The sequence below is a fragment of the Corapipo altera genome, unplaced genomic scaffold (genome assembly GCF_003945725.1).
Source record: "Corapipo altera isolate COAL_440 unplaced genomic scaffold, ASM394572v1 71, whole genome shotgun sequence".
NCBI classification, from domain to species: domain Eukaryota; kingdom Metazoa; phylum Chordata; class Aves; order Passeriformes; family Pipridae; genus Corapipo; species Corapipo altera.
The window spans coordinates 3,464,139-3,470,425 of record NW_020884916.1 but is presented as its reverse complement, the minus strand read 5'-3'; the positions used below and the strand labels follow the sequence as shown (position 1 = coordinate 3,470,425).

General features: G+C 44.2%; 1 long non-coding RNA gene across 1 annotated transcript; it reads right to left on the bottom strand.

The window, feature by feature from the left end:
- Positions 1–857: 857 nt before the first annotated feature.
- LOC113953084 lies at positions 858–5,344 on the bottom strand. Its single transcript, XR_003529732.1, has 3 exons — positions 5,254–5,344; positions 1,482–1,585; positions 858–953 (listed from the first exon to the last, which is right to left on the bottom strand). It is a non-coding gene; the product is annotated as an uncharacterized LOC113953084 (long non-coding RNA).
- Positions 5,345–6,287: the final 943 nt, after the last annotated feature.

Here is a 6,287-nt window from a genome sequence, read left to right as displayed (position 1 = left end):
TGTTTCTCAGTAGCATCAGTTAAGTGTAGACAAGCTAAAATACAGGCTGACATGTTCCTTTCTGACCCTTATTCCTTCTGGTTTGGTTTTTCCTTTTACACACAGGAGCTGCTTTGGTAGAAAATTTTAGACCTGTTGTCAAATGAGAAAAAAAAATAAAATAAAATTAAAAAAAAATCACTATTCTTAGACTTTTCAATTTCTTAATTGAAAAAAAAAGAGTTAGAGGCACGCCAGCCAAAAAGGTCCATTTCTTACCACAATATACCAGGCACAAAGAGTGCAGTGGAACAGCAAATTTGCTTCTTCCAGGGGGAAAGATTAGATTATTTCAGTACCAGTCAGAGAAAAGCTGATGTGACATTTGAGGAGTCTACTAATCCACAATACAAGTCCTTACATGCAGGAATTGAGAGAGGGAAACCTCTTGCCTGTCTGAACACAAAAGCTGGGGAAGTCTGGCAGACACTTTCCTCCAGTTGCTCCAGGATTTGAATTTTCAGACAGTTACACGTAAATCCTTTATTTCATTATCTAGATCCAGATTATCTGAGCACCTCCGATCCGAGGCTGAGATTATTTATTCATTGTTCACCACACATAAAGTATTAATATTCCACAGCTTCCTGGGGTAACATGTTTTAAGTCTGTTGAACAGCAAAGTAAAATATTCATGGCAATCGTTCTGTGAGGATCTATCAGCAACAGCCAAAGGGAAGGGAACAAAAGATGTGGTGGCATTTGCCAATATTCCCCTTCAGCGTGAGAAATTCACTCCCCAAAAATAAAACCCCCAAAACCACAGAAGCAATGCTAACTTTTTATTTACCCCCCATTTCTATTGTGTTTTTAGGCTCCATTAAGGTTACTTGTATGTATTTTGGGTCACAGTGATCTTTTACCAAGGCCATTTTCTGAGGTGAAATGCTCCAAAGGACACAAGTTTGGGCTGTCTGTAGAGATAGAGAGGAAGGACAGAGTAAAGATAGAGAGCAAATAATAGATGTAAGATTATAATGGAGATAAAGGGTAAAGATAGAGATAGATAATAATAATAAATACAATACTATAATAAAGAGAGAGTAAATAATAAAGTATAATAGAGAGAGTAAATAATAAAGTATAATAGAGAGAGTAAATAATAAAGTATTATGATAGAGTAAATAATAAAGTATTATAATAGAGAGTAAATAATAAATACAGTATTATAGAGAGTAAATAATAAATACAGCATTAGATAAATAATAAATACAATATTATAATAAAGATAGAGATAGAAAGTAAATAATAACTGTTATAATAAAGATAGATAGAAAGTAAATAACTATTATAATAAAGATAGAGATAGAAAGTAAATAATAACTATTATAATAAAGATAGAGATAGAAAAGTAAAGAACTGTTATAATAAAGATAGAGAGTAAATGATAAATGTAATATTATAATAAAGATAGAGAGTAAAGATTTCTTGCTGTGATTTACTTCTTAGAACATCCTTCCTTCAGGGTTTGTACTTTGTGAGATGCAGAACAGCTTCTTGGCTGACAAGAGCTTCTTGGATAGCAATAAGCACAAAAAAGTGTCTCCTAGAATCAAAAAGCAGTTGTGTTCAGCCAATATTTAGAAGGAAAACCAGGAGGAGATTGGGAGCCTTGGGGGGGTCACAGCTTGTGGCAGGCCAGGCCAGCAGCACATCCCTGGCTGTGACTGCTGAAGGTTGTGGCAGCAGCAGGTCTGCCAGACTGGAACAATCAGAATTATTTCCAGCACTACAGCAGATTATGGACCATCACATGAAGAATTCATGTCAAACCGGGGTTTTTTGTGTTGTTTTTTTTTTTTTTTTTCATAGCTACAGGGTTTGCATCAAATATAGAAAGATGAGTTCTTTTTGCTGGTGTTAACCAGGCTCGTGTTCCTGCTGCAGCCTCTCCCTGCTGGGCTTTATTACACAAGCACATCCAGTGCTTTCCCAGGGGCTGAGTTTCCCAGTTTATGTAAGATGGGATAAGGCAGATGCATTTCCCCAGTGTGAGTGGGGGGAAAAGAGCTCTTGTCACATCTGTGGAGCGAGGACCTGCATTACCTTGACAATTTTCTCTCACAGGCTTCAGCCTCCTTGAGTAAATCCATGCCTGATCCATGTTTGTTTGTGCTGACTGGAAAAGGCACGAGCTTTGCTGCATGAGCCACAAAACTGGGAGGCAAGAGAGGCTTTGCCTAGAAAAGGATGCTGGAGGGAAGACCTGACCTTTGCATATCAAATGTTAACATTAAACCTGTTCCTGAGCCAGAGATCCCCCCCAGGACACAGACTTGCCACCCAGGACGTATTTTGTGTTATTTCCCAGGGGAAGACACGGAATTCCCACCCTGAACTGCCAGGTGTCACATCACTCTGCATCCAGAAGCTGCCACTGTGATTGAACTTCAAAAGATGCTTCCACAAAGTATTTTGGGGTTGAATTTGGGTGACAAGGTCGGTACAAATCCAAGTTTATCATCACCTGCAAATCCCTCCTGTGTTTTCAGACCAACTGGCTGTGGTTCTGTCTTTGCTCAAACCTCACCCCACATCAGAGGGGTGCCCCAATTCCTCTCAGCTGAGCTCAAGCCTCTGGTTTCCCAGCCTAAGGAATGGTTCCTCACATGTCCTTGTGTGTTTTTTCCACGCTAACCTAACAAAACACTGAATTTCAGAGCAAGCCTTTGACTTCCTCATTTCCATCAAGAACATCCAAGGTCTTCCACATTCAATCAACATATTCCAAGTGCAGCTTGAATTGCTCACCACTTGAAAGGCAGACTGAGTGCTACTGAGAGCACTGATTCCTGTAAATCATCTGCTCTCCAGGGATGCCAGCAGGACACTGCTGACAACTGGGAAGTCACATTTCAGGCCTGAACACCAGAAGGTAGAAGGCAGCAAAGGCAGTAATAAAGAACAGAGGCAGCAGAGCACTTAACTCAAGGGCACAAAGCTATAAATACAAGCTCACCCCATCCTGCAGGCACGCACACAGGGAAAATCTGCTTCACTTCTTAACTCACACTACCTTCCTAAAGATCACAGAACATGCTGAGTTGGGAGGGACCCACAAGGATCACTGATTCCAGCTCCTGGCCCTGCACAGACACCCCAACAATCCCACCCTGTCCCTCAGAGCATTGTCCAAACCCTCCTGGAGCTCTGGCAGCCTTGAGGCTGTGCCCACTGTCCTGGGGAGTCTGGGCAGTGCCCAACCACCCTCTGGAGGAAGAACCTTTTGCTGAGATCCAACCTGAGCCTGCCCTGACACAGCTCCAGCTGTTCCCTGGATCCTGTCCCTGCTCACAGTGTGTTGGAGCTGCCCCTCATGACAAGCTGCAGACCCCAAGGAGCCTCCCCTCAGTCTCCTCTTGTGGCCCCTCCAGACCCTTCACCATCTTCATGTCCCTCCTTTGGACACTCTCTAATAACTCTTCCACCCAAAACTGCCCCCTCCATCCCACCCCAGACTGCTCTCCCAGCCTCACCCTTCACAAATTTGGGCTTTATTTAACAAAGCTCCATCTTTTTGTGCCACAGTTCATCCCTACAGGAGAAGACACCAGCACCACCACAAGCACATCCTCATCACTAAGGGGTATTCCAGCACCCTGAGGTTTTTGAGCAGGCTGACCACCCTTCCCACAGGTCCTTAGGGACAAATCAAAAGCAAACCAAAAATGGGAAACATAATTTTACTCCCTTTTAAAGGAGTAGAAACTTTCCCTTTTCAGACAGAAAGCGTTGCCCTCAAAAAGAGGAACTCCAGCATTTTTTTTCGCTGAGCTCTCTGCTCTTTCAGCCTGGAGAAGCTGCTCAGATGTCAACCACAAAACTCCAGTGAGCAGGATGTGGCAGGGCCTGCCCTCTGTGCAGCGTGCCAGCAGTACTGGAGTTATTTTTAAGTTTTCTGTAATTGATTTAATTTGCATGCAGCAAAGACTCCGATAGGGCAGCAACTATATTTTGCTCAGTGTTTAATACAGCACCTGGCAAAACAGACTCCTTGCCCATGCTTAAGGCTCTTAAATGCTAAATAACAGGAATAGATTAATGTATCTTACTGTTGAACTACCTCTGGGCTGGGGGATTAATACAGAACTTCAGGAGAGTTGGAAATCGGGTGTTCCAAGGTCTTCTGAGTGACAAGTGCCAACCAGACACCATTTTCCAAGGCCTTTCTTGAGGTCAAGTGGTAAATTGTGGTTCTGGTGCCCTTCAAACAGGTCTGTGTTGGGTTTTTTTAGTGATACAAAGCCTTTTGCTGACTCCCAGTGTCAGAACCTGACATTCTGACACTTGGGACGGTGAGGAAAGTAGATTTACTCAGTGTTTCTTAGAAAACCCCTGCCAGTGTTTCTTTAACAGCATCCCAGTCTTCCCTCAACACCCTGCACCACCAGGGCACTCTCCACCACATCCCTCCTTTTACACATCCCTGCTCCAGGTTCTCCACTGTGTTTGTCACATGGGAGAACCCACAGTCCTCAGACACCCTCTTACACCTTATTATGTAGCCTGGAGCACAAACTTGGATCCTTCTCATGTTCAGCAACTCCCAGGACGTGTTTGCATTCATTTGCTGGCACAAAGTGCCTTTCCACTGAAAAATGTCCTTTCCCCACCAGCAACACACACATCCCAACCAGCCCTTCATCACCAGTGCCTGATAAGCACCTTCCAGATCGAATTTGCCTTCCTCTAATGCCAAAGAGCAGCCTTCCCAGCCAGTCTTACCCCAAAAACTAAAGGGCTGCATGAAATCTCGTTAAATGCCCGAGTCCTGGTTCCTCATTTTGCCTTCAGGGGGTTTTGTTCGCATCCAGGAACAGATCAAAGCACATTTGCAGGTATTTGCAGAGCATTGCTGGGACATCTGGGAGCAGCTGAAGGAGCCATCTGTTTTCTATACCATCTGTTTCCCCATATTCCTGTTTCCCCCCCCCCTCCCAAAAGTGCACATGGAGGAAATTCCCATTCCAGGGGCACACACACCCCCGGGTTTGCAGGGGACATGCCCCAGTAATTTGCTTCAGAGAGCAAACCCTGACATTTGGCACCAAAATAACACTTGTTCCCTGGAGCATTTATCATTCAATGAAGGGCACATTTTAAATATACATCTCTCCTGAGCAGCTGTGGAAAGCAGCCACAAACACTGCAGAACTAAGAGCAACCAGGCAATATTTCCTTTTAATGAAACAGCCAAGCTGACAAGTTAAATACCTTTGAAACAAAGCCAAAAAGAACTTCATTCAGAAGCACCGACAAGCATCAGGACCTCAACTCTTTCACACCACAAATGCTTCTCACTGTCCACCAAAGCAAAGTAGAAGAAATCCAGCATAAATAAACCCTGCTCAGACTTTACAGGGTTCATTTCAAACTCTTTATTCAATGGTTAACCTAGGCTAGTCTTGCTCAACTTCCTTTGCCAGATAAAAATCGTGACCTAGAAAATAATTTTTGCTGTGGAAAGCAGCAGTGTTGGTAATTGAAGTGCAAGGAGAGGAAAGATAAAAGCACTGGGGAAAGGCTTTAAGTTTCTGTGGAGGCCTGGGGAGAAACATATTTAAGCTTTAATGTGGTATGACATGAGGAGACTTAATAAACCGTTGTTAGATCACGATCCAGCTTCTTCCTGTATCCTCTTCCCTAAATTCCTAGAGCAGGGATGAAGCACCAGGCTCTGGTCAAAACAGCTTCGGTTTTCTCAAGGTTTTAAGTGCAGTGGGTTTAACCAGGGCAATTCCTTTTATCTCTGCCTGCCCTGGTGTAGCAATTTCTTTATCTTCTGGATCAGCTCATGCAAAGAAATAAGTTTCAACTCTTGCTCTTTCCTCCTTGCCCCCCTAACCCCTGCCTGGCGTCTCTTCCTGGGCTTTTTGTGCCTGTTCAGCAGATGCAGCAGTTGCTGGGAATGGAAAGGCTCAGCACGGGCTCCATCTGCTGGGACACGGGACACGCCTCGGGATCTGCTGGCACTTCATCCTGAAACGGGGATGGAGAGCTCAGGAGGCAGTTTGGGAGCCTCTGGCAGTCACAGCATGGATGCAAGACATGCACTGTGCCCATAGAGCTGCAAATCCAGGAGGCAGACACCTGGATAAGGCAACAACTAAGTGGCCTGTGCTTATCCAGGCTCTGCTGAAACTCATTTTTCATCTTTTTTTTTCTATTGGATTGGAGTGATTGGTGCTTCCCAGAGCATCCATGAGAGCTGAGAACGATCCCCTGCTCCAAACCGGAGCAAACCCCTC